The 20153-nt window shown below is 43.9% G+C and overlaps 1 long non-coding RNA gene across 1 annotated transcript; it reads left to right on the top strand.

Moving 5' to 3' along the window:
- Window positions 1-638: 638 nt before the first annotated feature.
- Window positions 639-15608, top strand: LOC146862463 (uncharacterized). Its single transcript, XR_014978454.1, has 4 exons — window positions 639-698; window positions 792-861; window positions 979-1076; window positions 14870-15608. It is a non-coding gene; the product is annotated as an uncharacterized LOC146862463 (long non-coding RNA).
- The last annotated feature ends 4545 nt before the right edge of the window (window positions 15609-20153 follow it).

Below are 20153 nucleotides of genomic sequence, written 5' to 3'. Positions count from 1 at the left end.
GAGAAGGGACACACTGAAAAAGATTTTGTGTGGACAATTTTGTCTGGTATCAAACCATCATCCAGAGGTGGCGACACTGAATCACTCCTTCAAAAAAGAGAAGCGTATTTGATCATGAAATATAACTGTGTGATGGACGGTCTGAATGAGATGTCAGAGCTACATCAAATTTTACGCTAACGTTATCTGTAAATCACTTAGGTATTGTGAGCAGTTCCAATTAAATGTTGTGACAGCTGTCAATCAAAAATGTACAAGCTTAAAATGGTTCTAACTTTATATAAATATATCCCAGGTATCAACTAGACCGCTAATGAGAAGTCATGATAAAATCTTTAGTGCACGTTTGTTTAAAATTCACAGAACAACAATAATACTTGTTGCGAAATTGCGAGCATTCAAAATACTTTTTCTCCCGTTTAAAGAAACTCCTTTTAATTAATCATGCCCCGAAAATTGAACATGATACAAGGAAGTGTTAGTCCTTTGCCCCTCTTGCATTAATAAATAACGTTTCGTTTTTTCTACATTGAGGAAAACTCCCAATCCCAGCATGCATTGCCCAGCTAGCCCCGAACATTACCTGTCAAACAGTATATAGTTTAACGTGAATCACACGGGTCTGTCTAATCGATCTGCCTGACGGTTGGAATTTCGCACACGGAGCCTTTACATATGAAAGACAGGACAGCCTATAAGTAAGTGTTATCCATTTATATTGAATACACATCGGCAAGGGAAACAAGTAGTTCGCGAATACATTTCCTCTTTTTTCTCTTCTAATTTTATAGATTTACCCCACGCGTTCTTTGAGAAACGCGACAACAAGAGACCAGCGCACACAGACTTACATATGATTAAGTAAGTGCTTACACCAGATGCCCCAGAAGCGTTTTTGAATAAAAGTTTTTCAACTTACAGACCGCTATATGTCATCAGTTAAAATAATACAAACATACTCTGTTGGTTCTCTTGCAGCCAACGCGACAGCTGTGCTGCATATGTCGCATTTCGATACAAAGTAACTGCCCATTGAAACGGAGCCACTTCAAATTCTCTCTTGACTACATTAGCTCGTGAGTTAAACAATTATTTATTTTGATACCTTCGATTGAAAATATACCACACACAGTCATTTTGACCCGCATGTCCTGGTCTTTCAGGCCCTGTACATAAGAAAACTTTCACAATTAAGAAAAATAACAACCCCACTAAAAGTTCAGGTAAAATCAGTTCCAACTTAACATTGTTAGTATACGTATGGAAGCGAAAGGGACTCATTTATTTGAGGTAATTCTATTTTATTTAACTTTAATATGCAGGTTACACCGTGCTTTTAGCCCTGACGAAAATCCCTGATTGATTGCTGGGATTGGAAACGCGTCGCCATTTTCCATCTTTCCACGCCACCAAGGACCCACAGAGTTGTTTCTGACCTCTGTTGTGGGTTTTTAATAATAAATATACCCCACAGAGTTCTAATCCATCCAGTGTGGCAGCAGTTCCCCAATGATAGACCAAGCTTTAAGCTCTCTTCTTCTCTGGAATTGCCTTGTATGATTAAGAATACATGAATGTTTTGCTGGTGTAATTTTTGTAAAAACTTTATTAATGTTTTGTTCATTTGCTCACATGTATTGCATGTGATTATTTTGTTATCTCACATATGCTTAAGTTTATATCACTTTGTGTAGTGAAATGTATTTCACCCAGACATAAGAAAATGTTTTTTTGAATGTTTTGAAATTTCTAAAAAGAATGTAATTAACGACATTCAGAGCTTCAGAACTGTCGTAGCTCAGGTCCGCCTAAATAAAAAGCGGTTTGTGAATTGACAGCCAGGTTTCCTTTTTTTCTCATTGTTTCAATATACGTCCATACCTGGCGTCGCATGGACGATACCCCTTTGTTCATTTCATGTGGAAAGTATGGCATGTGTTTATTACTAATGCATTGTTCCTTCACACCCAGAGCAGGCAAACTTCAAAGGAACATAGCCCCATAGTAGGGCCACGGATTTGGTAGCCCGTCAAATGTGCCTCTGCGATAAACACTTGCAGGTCTTCTACTTCATCCATTCCCAGCAGGGTAAAGAACCTGAATTGAAGAAAAAAAGAATAAAAAGGAATACCTGTCCTCACGTATATTCTTACTGGTTGTGGACAAGAAGCTTAATGGTGCACCATTCCAAAATGTAAAGTTTATTATTTATTCATGTGAATAATAGAAATGAAATACAACATTCCTAGAAAATTGATTTTGCAATCAGTTGAATGAAGAAACGGTATGCATAAGTCACACAGTTAAGCATGCACATAAAATTGTAGTCAATGCCAATCTGACAAAGCTGTATATAAATCATTTCACAGTCAATTTTCATGCAAAGAAGATGACTATGAGTTGAAGTGGAAGGTGAGCAAACTGCCTGCAGGAGAGGTGGCATGAACCATCAATTATTGAGGTTGCCTTAATGCAGCATAGAATTAATTGGGAACTGCCAGAAGGTCAACACCAAAGCTTAGACAGAGTCCTAATTCAGCAGGAACTGCACATACAGCATGTTCTTTGGCACATGGTAGAAGTTCCTTCTTCCAAAATCTACAAGCAGTCAAATACATCAGCTCGACATTGTTGCAAAAGAGTGGCTGGATAAGGAGGATTCACTTGCCTGCACCAACCGAAAAGAAGCACCTGATAACAGAAATGTCACTGAGGTAATCATAGATTCCCATAGTCAGATCTGTATTCTACAAATGATGTCAAGCAGAGCATGTATTAGCACATTGTGGAGAAGTGTGGCTCAATGGTTAGAGCGGCAGACCTCGATGCAGAGCACTGGTCCGGGACCAGGGTTCGATTCCCGTCGCGGCAGGGTCTCGGGCTATAAATTCCGCGGACCGGATATTCTCGCCTCAGTGCCTATTCTAATCATGGGTCCCACGCTGCAACTCTGGGCAATAGCTTGCTTAATCTCCACAACGGCCCCACAGCGCTGGGGATGCCTGGCTTCACCCTGGTGTTGTAAACTGAAACAACGATGTGATTAAGCATTTACTAAAGACATTAATTCCCTCACTTAGATCATGTTTTCTCTGTTATGTTGACCGAAGTTCGGACTCCATTTTGTATTGTTATGCTTCCACGTGTTCCCCACGAGAAGAGTCCAACCTCTGTGTTAGTTGCTCTTGTAATCTGCCTAGTAACAGTCTATAAATAGCTCCTTTGTCCATCTGGCGCATGCCCAGACTTGACCACATCTGTTATCAGTTAGCCTTGCTTGACCATGTTTTCGCGGGCTCAAGGAGTGTGTTAGCTCCGCCCACATATTGATTCAGTATCGAAAATGACCATAAATGGTAATGTTCTTCGGCCTCATGTTGTATCCACCCACTTATGAGCCCCTCTATTGTGTATAAAAGGGGACCATGTATGTAAGTTCTGTGTGCTACTCCATGCAATACTGAAGAGTGTTGTGTGGATTGTAGGACCACCCTTAAGGGTTAATAAATGCTGTCTTTGTACTTTGCAGTTTCCGTGCCAACTTCCTTATAGATTCCATTACAGGAGAGCGAACCCTTGCGTCCTGCGGGCCTAGCTGGGGCCTGTATTCATCAATTGGCGCCCGTCACGTGGGGCTCATCGGCGACTCGGATGCTCGAAGGACTGGTCGCGACGAAGGTGAGGAATTTGGCCAGGGACGTGATCACTGCCAGCGGCGTCTTAGCCCTGGCATCCCGAGGTTTTTCTTCCTTCCCTTCCGAGCTGACCGTCTGGGTGGCGCCGGTCCTCGACTGAGACCTCTTCTGTCGGCCCTGCCGTGAAAGCCGTTTGGGCGATTTTGGAGCTTGGCAGTTGGAATCTGGACTCTTGATTGGTAAGAACCGTTGTACGGTACTTGCTCCGAGTTTTTGAAGCCTGGTCTGGCTATTTGAGTTTGATTTGTGATGACTAGTCATATTTTGTATTTGTCTTTGTGAAAATATATGCGTTGCAACACATATAGGCAGGTAATGTGGAGAGATTTCTCCGGAGCTGTGTAACCTTGAACGGCGCAACGATTAAGTGCCATTTTCTTTATAATATTGCATATTTTGCATTATTTCTGAGCATGCCTGCTTTTAGCGCACTCCGTAAGTGGTGTTGCTGCTTTGGAAACCGGTTGAACCTCGAGGAATCTGCTCCGGCTCCCCCAGAGGGGACTCCTAATAGGGATATGTATGTGAAGCATGGTCTTTCTTCCATAATGTACAGCACAGTATGGAGGAAATATACTAAAAAAGATCCTGAGTTGCGATGGCCTTTGTATGGGTCGTTTGATATACGTAAGATTGAGTATGTGGAACAGTGTATGTGTAAACGGCGTGCGCGGCAAGATATGTTTGAATGTGTGCGACTATGGGTGAAGGAAGTGCGTGAGCGAGAGAAACGCGAGAAAGCGCTGTTTGATAAAGAGCAACGAAAGAATGATCATGTGAGAGCGCAGGAAGCAAAGCGTCGGGAGGAAAGAGAACAGACGGAGAAGCAAGAGAAGGAACATAGGTTACAAGTCTCGGGTCAATATGCTGTTCGTCAGCCACTCTACCCTGTCCTTAATAATCATGACGATGATTTTTATTTATTAGATCGTTCTCCGCCTCCTTATGTCGGCGCGTCTGCCCCGAGGCCACAAGATTCTGGATCGGGTTCGAGTAAGGTAGACACGCGGTCCATGTTATCGGCCGAGCGAATGGGTGAGCTTCGACAGTTTTCCTATCGTGCATGTAAGGGCAAGTTATCCCTTAATGAACTGTTGGCTTCTTGGGAGCCGTGGCAGGATAGGGAAAGGTTGTATTTCTTGGGACACTTTTCTGATGAAGTGATTACTGCCTTTCGGAAATATTCCAGTGTCTTTGAACCTGCTGATGTGGTATCAGATTCTAAAGCATTGCGTAATGGTGTTTTCTCTCCCTCTAAGGCGCCTGAGGCGGTTCGACGACTGTTTGCGTTGCGGGATGAGGCAGCAGACCTTAAAGAGAAAGCGCGCCAACATCTTGAGGAGGAAAAGCGGTCGGATTCGCGTACTGGAGGCGGCCATTCATCCACCTCGCAATCAGATAAGAGCGATCCAGTGCATGCTAAACCAATGCGCGAGGCGGCGCCTTTGTATGTTCCTCCTAAAGGAGCGGGGACTAGCTCGGATATTACCTCCGCCGATGCTAAGGGATATTTTGTGTATAATTGGGTTTATACTCCTTGGCACAGGGCTGACGTCATGGCATTAAAGAATGCGTTGCCTGATCCCCGCAAGAATCCAGCGGCTTTCTACGAAGAAGTCGAGGGGGCCTTGAATTCTTGCGTTATGACCTTAGCAGATATAGACCTGTTCTTTGGCCTTATCCTACCACCGGATATGTGGCGAGCTGTCCGAAAGGTAGATGATATAGTTGCCTTTAAGGCTCGGTGGTCTGACCTTGAGGATGAGGATAGGGAACGGAAGCCCGCGCAGAAACCACCCCAGAGTATCTTAGACCTCCCTACTGCTATTCTGACTAAGTTGAAGACAATTATCCCCCCTAAAAAGATTGATTGGAATATGTTAGCTTCATGTAAACAGAAAGTTGACGAGTCAGTTGCTGACTTCTTTACGCGTTTTGAGGAGACGTTTCATGATTTTAGTGGCCAGTCGCTTACTGATGATACGGGTCGCCACCTCTTTGCGGATAAATATGTGGCTAATCTGCTGCCGGCAGTTGCGGCCCGTTTAAAAGCGAGCGAAAGTTCTTGGTCTTCCGCAACACCGACGGCCCTCCTGACTATCGCCCAGTATTATGAGCGTCAGGAGCAAGAAGCAAAGGGCCAGGAGGAAAAGAAATCGAAAGATTTAAAAACAAAGGTGATGTTGGCACAAGTATATGGCCCGCCCCGACGGGGTAGTAATAGAGGTAGGGGAGGATCTTATGGTCCTCCCTCGGGCCGATCTGATTTGAATAGGAACCAATGTGCGTATTGTAAGCAATCGGGTCATTGGGCTAGGGACTGCCCGGTGTTGCATGCATCGCGTCAGGGGCATACTCAGGGTGGCCCGCGAGGTAGAGGGGGTTTCTCGAACTTTAGAGGGAATTCTAACGAACAGGCTCGTTTTGACTCTGCTGGGCAGCACCGAGATAGATCAAATGTTTTCGATCGCCAGCATCAGTATCAAGTGTCGGGGATTGACCGATCGGGGTACCATGACTCTCAGCATGCATAGGAATGCGTTGGATGGGGGTTAGAATCAGTTGAGGTGCCGGTCGATCAGAAGGGTCCTTATGTATCGGCTGAGGTTTTGGGTTCTACTGATCAGTTCCTAGTGGATACAGGAGCGACACGTAGTGCGCTGTCTAAGCAATTGGTTCCGGGGGCTCCCCCATCCGGCTTAATGGTCACATCGGTAGGGTTTGACGGTACACTCTCCCGAAGCCCTCTTTCGCAGCCCCTCATGTTTAAGGTTGATTCTTTTTCTGCACCCTGTCCGTTTCTGCTTGCCCCGTACACACCGGACAACATTATGGGCCTTGATATGTTAAAGCATTTTAGGGCTACGATCCGCTGCTCCCCTGCTGGTGTGCGGGTAATATTGAATGACAATTACCCCCGATCTGCACGGATGTGTGTGATGTCAGAGGATGCGCTGTTAGCTACCCTCCCTCGTGCTTTGTGGGCAACGTCGGATACTGATGTGGGACAAATGGTGATCCCACCGGTCCACATTAGTGTCCAGGAGGGGGCGGTGTTACCACGCCTCCCACAGTACCGTATTTCCCAGGAGGGCGAGGAGGCTCTCATACAGATAGTGCAGGATTTGATTGCGGTAGGGGTAGTGGAGGAAGTCCCCTACAACATTTGTAACAGTCCGATTCTTCCCATACTGAAAAAGGATACGGATGCCAGAGTTTATCGGTTTATAATTGATTTGAGAGAAGTAAACAAGATCGTGATACCTCAGTACCCAGTGGTTTCCGATATCACGGCGTTGCTTACTTTGGTCCCGCCTACGGCGACTATGTTCTCAGTGATCGATTTGAAGAATGCCTTCTTTTCCATTCCCATTCACCCTGATAGCCGATATCTTTTTGGGTTTACATTAAATAATAGATCTTATCGTTTTTGTAGGATCCCCCAGGGCTACACAGAAAGCCCTAGCATTTACAGTCAGGCTTTGAAAAGACAATTGGATTCCTTTGTTCTGCTCGAGGGGGTCGCCCTCATTCAATATGTCGATGACATCTTGCTGGCGGCTGACACCCTGGAGTTGTGTGAAAAAAGTACGTTATCCTTACTTTCCTTTTTAGCATCCCACAATCATAAGGTATCTAGGAAGAAATTGCAATTTTGTAGACCAAAGGTGACTTATTTGGGTCACCTTTTGTCTAAGGAGGGGCGTGCACTCACACCGGATCGTATCCAAGTAATTTTGGACACACCGAGACCGTCCACACAGAAGGATGTGCGTGCATTTTTGGGCCTTGTTTCTTTTTGTAGACAGTGGATATTGGGGTTTTCACACATAGCTAAGCCATTGTTAGCCCTCTTGACAAAGGACACGCCTATCCCAATCCCTTGGTCAGATGAGTGTGATACTGCTTTTCAGCAACTACGACAGGCCCTTTGTTCAGCACCAGTGTTAGGGACCCCTGATTATGGAAAACCCTTTTCGTTGTATGTGCATGAGAAAGATGGATGTGCATTGTCAGTTTTAGTGCAGATGCACGGCGACAAGCAGCGCCCTTGTGCATACTTTTCGGCTGTACTTGATCCTGTCGCCCGAGCATTACCAGGGTGTTTTCGCTCGGTTGCGGCGACAGCTGTGTCAATACGCCAAAGTGAGGGAATTGTGTTATCTCATAAGTTGTTGGTATTAGTCCCCCATGCTGTCGATGCCCTGCTTAATCAAACAAAGACGCAGCATTTGACCAGTGCCCGCTTGACGGGATATGAGTTGACGCTTTTGGCTCCTCATATTACGTTGAAAAGGTGCGTAACGTTAAACCCGGCAACATTGTTGCCATACCCCGAAACCCAGCCTGAGGCGCGGAGAGCACATGATTGTATTCTCGTGACTGAGGAACAAACAAAGGGTCGTATTGATCTCCAGGATACGCCCTTTCCAGATGTAGATGGAGAACTGTGGGTGGACGGATCATGTCTGAAGCTACCAGATGGAACGACTTCAGCAGCGTGTGCAATTACCACGTTGCAAACGATAGTGGAGACTGCACGCATACCACAGAAATCAGCTCAAGCAGCGGAACTGATAGCATTAACACGAGCATGTGAGCTCAGTACAGGATTATGTGTGAATGTTTATACAGATAGCCGCTATGCCTTTGGAGTAGCGCATGACTTCGGCCTACTCTGGAAGGAGAGAGGGTTTTTAACGTCGCATGGAGTACAAATAATGCATGGGGAGTTAGTTCATAATCTTTTAACTGCATTGACATATCCGAAGAAAATTGCCATTGTTAAGTGTAGCGCCCATAGGAAAGTAGTTGACAAAGTTGGAGAAGGGAATGCGTTAGCAGATCGAGTAGCACGAGAGACTGCGATGCAGCCCGGTACTACTGCCATGTATGTAGTGAAGTCACAAGTAGAAAGATGGCATGATGCGAAGGAAGAAGTGCGAGAAATACAGAGGACCGCTTCTGACAAAGAACGGGAGCAATGGTCCAGTGAGGGAGAATTGGATGATGAGGGCTGCTGGAGAAATAAGCAGATGGATAGATGGAAATTACCCACAGCTTTTGTACAACCTATGGTTCAGATGGCACATGGGCTAGCACATGTTGGAGCTTCCGCAATTGTAAAATTGCTTACCCAAGTCTGGGAGCATCCAGAGATTGCTAGCACGGCAAAGAGGGTGGTGCAGACTTGTATGATCTGCTTGAGGTATAAACCAGGAAAGGGTACTCGAACTCCAGCAGGAGGATTCGTGACACCCACTGCACCCTTCGAGGTTTTGCAGATGGATTACATCCAGCTTGAGCGCTGTAACAATTTGAAGTATGTTCTAGTAGTGGTTTGCGCCTTCAGTAAATGGGTTGAAGCGTACCCTACGAAAGACAATACTGCAATGACTACTGCGAAGCTGCTGTTGAAGGAGTTCTTCCCTCGATATGGCGTCTGTAGACTTCTGTGGAGTGATAATGGGCCTCACTTTGTAGCGGATGTTATAAAGTATGTCTTGAAGGGCCTGGGCATCACCCAGAAGTTTCACGCGGTATTCCACCCTCAGTCTGCGGGACTAGTCGAGAAGTATAATGGTACACTGAAGCTCAAGATCGCTAAAATTCAAGCTTCGACGTCTTTGACTTGGCCAGATGCTCTACCGCTGGCGTTATTGTCAATTAGATCGGTACCACACTCTCGAACTGGCCTTACACCGTATGAGATTGTCTTTGGACGCCCAATGAATATTTGGGGTCCACCAAAACCTAAAGCTGTGTATGATGTACCTTGTGTAATGATGAACGATTATCTGGCACAGTTAACGGATAACTTGGTTTCTATTCATCAACAGGTCCGAGAGGCGCTCCCTGATCGGTCCACCGGTGAAGGACATGGTCTCCGACCTGGTGACCACGTGATGGTGAAAATCTTTGACAGAACAAACAGCTTGGAACCGAGATGGGTGGGTCCTGAGCAGGTCCTCCTCGCAACGAGGACGGCTGTGCGAGTCTCCAACAGAAAGAATTGGATCCATTCCCTGCACTGTAGGAAGGTGCCGCCCGGATTGGTGGAACCTGCCGTGCTGACCGATCAACGAGAAATCTTGGCTGCAGAGACAGGCCGTGCTGCGGAGCCAAACGCCACTGAGGAGCTCTTTCCGGACCACGCAACTCCTGGAGGAAGGCGATATCATCTCCGACCAAGGAAGTGAGTTCTCCAGTACCGGGACATACTGTCAGAACGGCCCTTGGGTTAGTGAAACGGAGAGCCGATGAGGCAAGGGGGGGGGATCAGCCCTGCATTAGTGTAGCGACACCCGTCTTGGCCCGCTGGTGAAGAAATAGACCGCTGCCCAAGGGGAAGAGTTCTGACAGACTTTTAGTTTCAGGAAGATATTGGGTTTTATTTTTGACATGGAGAAAAAGAAAATCCTTTGTGCATTAGGGTTCATGTTGACAGTAGCCATTGTTGGGATAACCACATGGTTTGTGGAGGATGTAACTCCCGCTCGGAAAATACTTGTGTTGACAACTCCGGTGCCTGAGGAGCACTACTTTTATACATTACCGTATCAAGAGTTGAAGCATCGACAGTCTTATTTGAATAACACTTTCATCCAGATGCTGCATCATACCCACGTTGCCACGAACGCTACGAACTGTTGGATATGTGGGATGATGCCAGCCCATCAGAAGAAAGGAGGAACGCCATTTATACCACTTCCTTTCTCTCATAATGGCTCTTGTAGAGCATGGTATACTTTGCTTTTTGCCACTCGGAAACCGACAGTGGGACGATTGCTCTTCAGACTCAATAAAGAATGTCACCAAGATAAAAATGGGTATCCGCAAGCGAATGGGACAATTTGGGAGTGGGAAGAGTACCGACCAGACAATGAATCCATTCCCTACATCTTCACGAACACAAGAGACACTGTGGGAAAGGACAAATTTGTGATTCAAGTAGCACAAGCTCAAGCGGACCTGTGTGTCCAGAGTGTGGGTTTTATCCCTGTTGGTGTTAGTGATTGTATTACTGTTCTGAACATTGATGGGTTGAACAATAGTACCTTTTTAGCCTCCCATAATACGTACTTTGTGTGTGGAAATAAAGGTTATTACCGTCTGCCGGCTGGGTGGTCTGGGGTATGCTATGTATCATTCCTATTACCTTCTGTATTCCTAGCACCCGCATCTTATCATAAGGATCTGAAATTATTGAATAATGTGACTGTAAATAGGTATAAACGTACTTTATCAATTGATGATGTAGATCAGACTGATACCAGTCTGCAACAGTATATTGATTTTAATTTAGGACTGTTTTTCTTTGTTGGAGCTGCCCTGAACAGTAGGAAGATCCGAAGATTAACAAGAGTGGTAGAGGCTGTGACAAATCAGACTGCTGCTGCTCTTGGGAATCTTACGGAGGAATTGCAGATTACTAGAATTGTTGCATTGCAGAATCGTATGGTATTAGACGTTATGCTAGCTGACAGAGGAGGAGCATGTAAAATTATTGGAAGTAGCTGTTGTGTGTTTATCCCTGATCATACGCCATCAGTTTATAATGCCATCAATAAACTGCATAAAATCGCAGCTGAAATCCATACAGAAAACGGCACTTGGTCCTTTTCTGGATGGTTTTGGGCGTTAATTACTGCCTGGGGATGGAAGGTTTTAACTGGTCTCTGTATTATTGTAGCAGTTCTGTTCTCGTGCTGTATCTGTGTTCAGTGTGGTCCCTTGCTCTGTTCTGTATGTGTATCATTTTGTATCCCTGATAAGAAAGCTATTGCCAATGTGGCTCATCAGAAACGTTTAGCTAAAGAAGTCGAAGAAATGATGACAATTGATATATATGATGATTATCCTAACAAACCGGATGTCTTCAGTAAATGCTGAAAGGGTCGTCTGTTGTAAACTGAAACAACGATGTGATTAAGCATTTACTAAAGACATTAATTCCCTCACTTAGATCATGTTTTCTCTGTTATGTTGACCGAAGTTCGGACTCCATTTTGTATTGTTATGCTTCCACGTGTTCCCCACGAGAAGAGTCCAACCTCTGTGTTAGTTGCTCTTGTAATCTGCCTAGTAACAGTCTATAAATAGCTCCCTTGTCCATCTGGCGCATGCCCAGACTTGACCACATCTGTTATCAGTTAGCCTTGCTTGACCATGTTTTCGCGGGCTCAAGGAGTGTGTTAGCTCCGCCCACATATTGATTCAGTATCGAAAATGACCATAAATGGTAATGTTCTTCGGCCTCATGTTGTATCCACCCACTTATGAGCCCCTCTATTGTGTATAAAAGGGGACCATGTACGTAAGTTCTGTGTGCTACTCCATGCAATACTGAAGAGTGTTGTGTGGATTGTAGGACCACCCTTAAGGGTTAATAAATGCTGTCTTTGTACTTTGCAGTTTCCGTGCCAACTTCCTTATAGATTCCATTACAGGAGAGCGAACCCTTGCGTCCTGCGGGCCTAGCTGGGGCCTGTATTCATCACTGGGATGCCCAGGAGTGGACATTTCACAGGGAACAAGCCAGGAAGGGTTCCCTAGCGGTATGAGTACAGCGCCGGGAGACTCCGGTCCGGGGTAGCTGTGCGCTATATAAGTACAAACACATTCACACATTTACATTTACATTGATAAAATGCCCTTTAGCGTGTAAGCTAACATGTTTCAAGTCATGTTGGACACAAACTCAACCTCAGAACTCAAGTGTAGTATAGTACGAAGGTCAAAACTGTGGTATGTGCCATAACATGCAGGTCAAACCTAAAATGGTTCCTATAGACTTGCATTGTTGTTGTTCAATACACAAAACATTACTTGTAAATTATGTTATCTGCCTTGTGTAAAGTAGTACTCTTCTTCACTTTCATCATCATTGTTTCCTGGAGGCATTGGTGCATGACATCAGATATTTTTTTTTTTTAACATGTACCACATTGAACAAAATGAGGTAACCTTTTTTAGGGGGTACTGCTAGGCACAGCCACTCTTACCAAGGGACAACAAACTAATGGAGATCAAATACATGCTTTGTGGTGTTCACTATCTAGCTGTGTGCTTTGCTGTACTTCAAGCAATCCACTGAAGTGAGTCACTGGCATCACTCGAATGGAATCATGTCATTGGTTTTGGCTTCTAAGGTGGGGTTGGGGCAATCCAGTCTGGCACCCTTTATTCCTATGATTCTGCCTCTCTGTTTTATCCTCTTGAATGACCACTGATGCATCATCTGTTAAGTGGACATTTTTGGCTTGAGTGTTGTGTAGATCCACTCTCTGTATGTATTCATGGCTTTTACCCCAGTGAGATTTATGGGCAGTGTAGAGCACTAGGTTCTTGCTTCTACTGGAAGCCAGTGGGGAGTTTCCAGAGTTGTGTAATGTGGTTCAGCTTTTATGGACGTCTAGGTTTCCTTGTTCTGTAGCCTTTGCAGGGTGGTGATGAGTTATTAGGGAAACCATCTGTAGGTGATGCAGTCATGTTTGTACGCCATGATTGGGGTTCTGGTCTTCTGCATCCAGTGATTGATTTGGAGCAGTAATAAGAGCTAGTGATTGATGCACTGCACCACTGAGTTGACATGGGGTGTTAAAGAAAGTTCAGAGTCAAAAATTTCCAAAGGATTGTATCTATTGACAGAGGAGATTGAAGAACTGAAGGCCTGTAGAAGGGGAATGAGATGAGCTCAGTTGCTCTGATTACAGTGATATTAATTTATTCTCTGTTGATGCAAAGGCAGTTCTTCTTCATCCACTAGAGCATGTGGTCAAAGGCACAATGTAATGCGCTGGAATTATGTGATTTGTTATCTATCTGCAAGCTAATTTGTGTTGTTGGCATACAATTGGACGCCCATCTGGTATTACATACAAGAGATAAATCCTTTGCGGATGCCACCAGACAGAGGTATATGGCGACTCAGCTTATCCAATCCTGACTTTCTATCTACAGTTGGAGAGAAAAGATGAGATTCTTGAGAGAGCAGGGCCATTTATGTTCTTTCAGTGTTTTAGCCTTTCCATCAGTATTGTGAGGTCACAGTATCATATTCCATAGAGCTGCTTGTTTGACAGCCACATGAGGGTCTAAGCACCCACTTTGCTGTTAAAGGTGTAGATGGGTTGGGTCAACATACTGTTGAAGTTTTTTTCATCAAGTCCCTTCCCATCATCTTCCTGGGAAATGGAAGGTTGGAGACTGTTTGGTAGTTTGACAGTATCTTTGGATCTGCAGATTTGTTTTAAGTAGTGGTGATGCCAGCGTGCTTCATATGGATAGGAGCAACTCTAGATGGGAGAAAGTGTGTGGCATTGTCCCTTATTTGTTTCTCTGTATGAATTTGTAGCAGTTGGGAGATTTGGAAAGAAAGTGGCTGGAGAGAAGATCATGGGAGTTGTGCTGACCAGGACTGAAATAAAGAGTTGAACTTTTCTCTATTTTATTACTTTATTGAGTCTACAGAATTGGTGATGAGCTTCCGTCTTGGCTCAATGAACCACTCTGAAACTTTTCCGAGTACCTGTGATGGTTGTTGTACAAGAAGAAGAAAGTGGATGTGAGTGAACTCAACCATAATGGAAAATAGATTTCACATCGCCCTTCAGATGTCAGATTTTTAATTTATTGTTGACAAGAAAAGGTGGGCAAAAATAGTGTGAGCGCAGTGTTAACCCAATTCAAATTGCTATTGTGCGACAAAGCAACTTCAAGCTCCTTGCAAAGCATTCAGTGCTCACACATGAGGAGCAAAGTACCTTCACAGTGCCATAAAGTCATCACGAAACGAGGTCATGCACTGCGAACTCAGAGAGCGGCCATTTTAGATTGGGTGTTTTCGACTATGAACTGCAGGCGATTAATATCATACATAAGTACTTCTGAATATTTTGTCACAGAGCACAGAGGAATATGACTGAGATTTAATCACCTCTTTGATGTTTCAGTCAGGGATGATAGTAGTCATAAAGGAGCGTTCCAGACTGCATGTGGAAAAAAGTAAGACTCACATATTCAACTCTTAATTGATTGTTGTTAAATTATTTATCCAGCAACTGACACCCATCGATGAGGTGCATCTTTACTGTATTTACTTTTATTCCTTTCAGTAGTTTACCACTTGAGATATGTGTGCTTGACAAGCTTTTTCTTGATACCCCCTTTAGATCGGACATTAAACTAGAATGAACGGAAGGAGTATTTTATGAACTATATTGATACTTTCGAGGATGAAGAACCGCCACAAGGAAGGAAGAAAATGATTTTGTTGCACTCTTTCGGTCCCCTGTGCCTCTAGGTTTATAATAAGATTGACAAGAAAACTAGACCTCCCATGGAATTTCAGAAATGTAACAGTTGATTTAGATGACTAATATTCACCTTTTGTTTGTATTACCATTGAAAGATTCAACTTTTACAGCAGGAAACAAGGAAAGTCACAGCCCATTGACAAATATGTTTTTTCCCTTAAAAAATGGTAATAACGTTTAGATGTGGTCCATTGCATGATGAACTTATTAGAGACCAAATTGTAATGCACATAAATAATGATTATGTAAAGGAGAGGTTAATGGCACATGGGGATTCTCAAATAGCTGAAGTGATTACTATTGTAAGAAAAAAAGCTGAAGTGTCAGTAAAGTGCACCAAGGCAGCTATAGAGAGTGCAGGGGCAACATCCAAAGACATACTGTGTAAAGTCAAATTAAAAAAAAACGCTCAGTAGTTTATCCCAAGTAATTCTAGAATAAAAAAGGCTTTAGACGACAAAATCCGTGAAAGGAAAGTCAGTTGGTTCTGATTTCAAGAGCAGGAATGTAAGAAGTGTTATTGATGCAGTAGTTTAGACCATCTTGCCTTAACTAGAGATGTTCTGCTTTCTGCATTAAAGGACTTTTTGCTAAGGTGTGCATGAAATCCAGTCGGAGTAACAGAGTTAATGATGTAAAGGAAGTTACTGATTCTGGAGTCATGTTCTTCAGATGGTGATGTAGATAAAGATAACAAGAACTGTGTTCTGGGTGTAAGTCTCAACAAGTGAAAAGATAACTGCATGGCAGAACCAAGTTGCTGAAAAAAGTCTTTTTGTAAGTTCAGAACTTACATCTGAACTTACCAGAGAAAGAACACTACTCTGTGATTGATAAAGAAACAGTAGTCATACTTTGGGGCCAGGAACATTTCTCACAAGAAATGGGCATGCGCGGATCCGCGCACATGCGCAGTTTTCGCAAGGATTAGAAGAAACGGTGACGAAGAGGAGGAGGGCAACCTGAGGGTGCCGCAGTATCAATCAATTAATCACGGGTTTGTTAAAGCACGGCTACTCACCCGTAAGGGTCTCAAGGCGCTGGGGAGGAGGAGAGGTGCAGGTTCCCGTCCATCAAGGAGGGGGTCTGTCGAAGAGCCAGGTTTTGAGGTGTCTCGTGAAGATGGGTTGTGATGTTGTCTGCCTGAGGTGGAGCGGTAGGGCGTTCCATGCTCTGGCTGCGAGGAAGGAGAAGGAGCAGACTCCTGATCTGGTCTTTCTGGCTCGGGGAACCATGGCGTAGGAGAGCTGGGCTGATCGTAGGGTTCTTTGGGGTGCGTGGAAGTTGATTCAGCTGTTGAGGTATGCTGGTCCGGTGTTGTGGAGGGCTTTGTGTGCGTGGGCGAGGATCTTGAAGGTGATTCTAGCCTCGATGGGGAGCCAATTGAGTGTGCCCAGGTGTTGGGAGATGTGGCAGTGTAGTGGTAGGTTGAGGACCAGTCTTGCTGTACAGGTAAGTGGGTTTTAATTTACTTTTAAGTACTAGAATTCATTGGTAATATAGAGGGAGTGGAGGCGGGAAATTCCACTGGTGGGTTGTCATCGGAATTAGCAGGCGCTTCAGAATTTGGACAATTTCCACTGAACTTTAAAATAGACCCAAAGTATTTTTGTTTTTAATAGAAATATTTTGCTAAATTGATCCTAAGCCATTTTAAAATCAATAAAAGAAATTGTGTAATTCTAAAACATATAGCTAAAACATTTTTGCGCTTCAAATATACCTTTAAAAATATCTTTAAACAAATCTGGGCTCTGTATTATGGCAAGCACATGTTGTTTTAATCTTCAGCTAAGACTAATAGTTCATTTTCATAATTATATGCTGGCTTTTCCTTATCAAATGATTCAACCCACTTTCTCCCTAATTGTTTGTATAATGGTCAGTATAATAATAAGATTGGATTTTACACCGTGCTGCAGCCACGTGTGTGGTGTAGTTCATTGCAATCTTCCAATTTGATCATGACATTTCACATTTTCAGAACTATCTATGGCCATTAAGCACATTAGCTTTTCATGTGTTAATGATCGGAATGTTTTCGCAGTTTCTATGTGCACTGGAAGGTTTTGCTCCCTTTTACTGGTTTTTAAATGGCAGACCATTCAACCATCTGCTTTACCCTCCGTTGCCCTGGCAGTGATTTTTAACATGCATTCTGCTTCTCGAAATAAATTCATCATATGTGGACCAATTTAGACCTAATCTTTTCATCAACTGTATGTTTTCTAAGAGATTTCAGAAAACAGAAATCTCGATTTGTATGTATTTCTTCGTATCATTTCCCAGGGCAACAATGACACTTTGAACACAAAGGTTAGAAAGTACTGTGCACTTTCTAAGGATAGAGGTACAGAATATTGAAGCTAAAATACCGGTGGGTCACACTATCATGATCAGAAAATTGAGGGACAAAATATCGAAGAGGTAAGTGCACAGATGGAGGTATGAATTTATTATTATTAACTCCACATCTTCATACACTGAAGACATGTGTATCACCTATCAGCAGGGAAGAATAACATCACGTTATTATCATTTTATTTTTCCTTTCTCTTACTGCTGCACAGCAGCAGTGGGGCGATGCTCCTCTGCCTTAGCCGCCACTGTCACCAAAGTCGTATCTGTGGAGTTAGGTATCGAAAATCTATACAAACTTACCTTTTGTTAATTTGACCCTCGATATTCTGGTCACAATATTGTGACCTGTGAATATTCTGGCTTCGAAATTCCCAGCCCACACAATTTATGAGACTAACATATTATATTGCTACAAATCTTCTACTCATTTTCCTATATGCAAAAGCGGCAAATCTATAAAATTATAGTCGGAAACAGGTACAGAGAAGACACAATTTGGTTTATGTAAACTAATCCATAATTAACTACTACAAAGGTGCATGGTTTGGGCATTGTGGAATCCAGAGGCTCGCGCCATGAAAGGTCAAGTAGCACACAGTACTCTTTTTTACCTGTTTTCATGTCTTTCTATCTCCTTGCAGTCCCCGCTCCATTTATTTTCCCCCTGTATTTGCATCTCTTCTCTGTCTCCCTCACCATCCCCTTCAGCCGCTATCTCACAGTCCATATACCCCGCATTCCTTTTGCCCATCTACTTGTCTCACTTCTCTCTCTGACTCCTCATCTCATCATGTCTGTGTGGGGGGGTTAAAGACAGCTGAGCACAATTCCTTAACAACAAGTATTTATTAGTGCTACAAGAGTATCAGCAGCAGACACATTTGCCCTAAAGTAGCATGCCTGTCATACATTGTGGATCTGGTATCCTGTGGACAAGTTAGCATGAATGGTATAGGCACACTCATGATGCCAAGCATGGTTTGTCCATGTGAGAACCTGATGTCTAAACACATGAGTCTATCATGCAATTACGTCCCACACTGATGTCATGGTGAACCAAGTCACGTTTCGTTCCAGATATGGGCTTCTCATATTCGTACAGGTGCAGCAAACATTCTCCACTTGTTTGGGTCCGGTTACTCACTCGTCTCTAAGACATTGGTCTCTGCCACTTGGCTTAGGTATTTGCCATTCAACCATCGTGCAGTGGAAGTGATAGCCAGTGTCCTGGGCTGCTCCCTGGAGGATTTGAAAGAGTCACTGGCAAAAGGAACACTGTCTTCTAGTGAAGATGCACATATGGCACTGAGTAATCTGAACCTCATTCCCCTTATTTAATTGCATTGTCCTGTGCCCTCAGTGGGTGTATGCAGCATATGTTCATATCAAGCAATTCCCACTATCACTGGCTGTTCACTTAGGGCCCAATTCAGAGCCTATGCAGTCGCGGTGGATTCTCCGCACTGCAGTTTTTCATTGTGGAGATTCTGCCAATAGTGCAGAGACTCCGCCATGACTCTGGAGCCTCCACCACAACTGCGGAGGCTCTTTGTGCATCGGGTCATTAGCCTTCCCAGCTGGAGAGTACATGGCATTGCTATCCTCTGCATCCGGGTCTCAGACAGATCGCTGCTCCAAAGCAGATACTTGGTTGAGGCAGGATGTGCACATCACCCTTGCATCAAAGTTTGTGACTGGCCTGATGCAATCAGTTTTACTGTATAAATGCCTGTAAGCACAGTTGGCTTTTAATTCCAATTCTAGTGACATACATGCAGCCAGAATTTATCATTGTGAATGGTAGGCAAGTTCTTCTGGCCTATGTGACCAAGAGTAATTAGAAAATATTTGTGACAAACATTGTGCTGCACCTTGGAAATACAAGAAATGAAACCATGCACCAATGAGAATCACTCAATTGCCAAGAACCTTCTTTTTAGCATTGTTTTTACTTTCTGAAGCAGTGAAGTCCAACAGTGAAGACTTACTCATGGGGAGTGAAGTGGTATGGAAAGCCTAGTTCATTTACTACATTTCCCTCTCACAATAAATGTATTGTCCAATAAGGGCTATTCCTTTTGTAATGGAAATTGAACATTATTTACATTACGTTTATATGCCTAGTAACTTCACAAAGCCTGATGACCTAAATAACAGTGGGATCAAAGTTAGTTGTTACTCTGTAAAGGGAGTGGGTATAGTGTAATGGCCTGGGCTGCTGACTTCGGAGCCAGAGAGAACTATGTTTGAGTCTTGTCAGTGTCAACATCCTGTGATTCTGGACAAATCACTTAATCTCCCTGTGCGTACAATTCAGTGCCTTGAGACCCTCACAGGTGATTTGCCGTGCTTTACAAATCCTGGATTGATTGATTGAACTTGTGCTTTAACAGACTCTGTATGTTGTCTATGACAGAGATAACATTTCAATGCTGAGGCATTTTATATCCAAGACATCTCTCCTCAGAGCACTTCTGGGCCTCTGAAGAACAAGAGAAAGGACTGTCATGCTGTCTGAAGAACTTGAAGGACGACTGGATCTTCTTTCCTTGAACCCAGAACCCCAGAAGTGACTCCAAGGGTCTTTTTGCTAACCTCCTGTCTGAGCTATAGAGACACAACAAGGTTCCAGAAGTCTCTCTGCAACCCCTCAAGTGACCAGTTCCAACTGGACTTGTCATGGTCACTACTTATGACCTCTGTTGGAGTGAATCATAACACCCCGATGATGCCCCTAGGTCCTGGAATTAGAATCTACTCCTCCTGTCCCCAAACTGCA

Source organism: Triturus cristatus, chromosome 2_2 (genome assembly GCF_964204655.1).
Source record: "Triturus cristatus chromosome 2_2, aTriCri1.1, whole genome shotgun sequence".
Classification (NCBI taxonomy): Eukaryota; Metazoa; Chordata; class Amphibia; order Caudata; family Salamandridae; genus Triturus; species Triturus cristatus.
The sequence above is the reverse complement of the archived record's forward strand: the minus strand, read 5'-3'. Positions and strand labels throughout refer to the sequence as shown.